Below are 1,061 nucleotides of genomic sequence, written 5' to 3'. Positions count from 1 at the left end.
GCAGTGTGCACCTGTAATCCCAGCTACTCAGGAGGCTGAGGCAGGAGAATTGCTTGAATTCAGGAGGCAGAGGTTGCAGTGAGCAGAGATCGTGCCATTGCACTCCAGCCTGGGTGACAAGAGCGAAACTGTCTCAAAAAATATAAGAAATGAAAATAAAGGTCCCCATCTCCCTTGCTGTTTCCTGGGCATGACCAGACGCCTGGAGGCCCTAGACCCCTCCTGAGGCCTGTGCTGCTCTGCCTGGTGTCTGTCCATCTGGCACCTTTACACGTCCCTCCCGAGGCCTGAGAACCGGGGGGCGGATGTGGAAATGGCAGTCCAAGGGCAGGGGAAAATGAGATGTCCAGCTCCAGTTGTGATGTGGGGAAGAGGGAAGTGAGTTCTCCTTCCCCAGCCTTTGTTCCACTCAGGCCCTCAGTGGATTGGGTGATGCCCGTCACACTGGGGAGGCTGTGTGCCTTGCCCACTGCCTCACATGCTAAATGCACCTGGAAATGCCCTCACGGACACACGTGGAACAGTGTACAATCCGGTCATGCCGTGGCCCAGCCAGGATGGTCGACATAAAATCAGCCGCCACAGGACCACGGGGGTTGATGAGCGATCTCAGCTCGCTAGAGAGAAACCTCTAGTGAACAAAGAGGAGGCACCGATACTCTAATTCTGATCTGCTTGCTCAAGTATTCTTGGCAGCTCACGCCTCACCCGGGGACCTTGCTCAGCTCATTGTATAAGATCTTTTAAAAGGCAGCCACTGTTGCGGGGCCACTCAGTCGACAAGCCTAGAGACCATCCTGCAGGCCACGCGTGTGGCTTTTGTGCTCGGCCAGGGCCTGCCCATGCACTGGCTGTACACCACGCCTGGTGTGGGAGGGGTTTCTCCCATCAGCCCTGCCAAGCAAAGCCTTTGTTACTGCCTGTGGTCAGGACTGGCAAATCACTCACAAGAGCCAGACTCAATTGTGACACTGTGTGACATGTGGCATCACAAATAGCCAAAATCAGGGACACAGACCTGAGACACATTATGCTGCTGCGCAACGTGCTATTGTGAAAGT

This window comes from Cebus imitator, unplaced genomic scaffold (assembly GCF_001604975.1).
Source record: "Cebus imitator isolate Cc_AM_T3 unplaced genomic scaffold, Cebus_imitator-1.0 Scaffold461, whole genome shotgun sequence".
NCBI classification, from domain to species: Eukaryota; Metazoa; Chordata; class Mammalia; order Primates; family Cebidae; genus Cebus; species Cebus imitator.
This window is presented reverse-complemented; position numbering follows the sequence as displayed.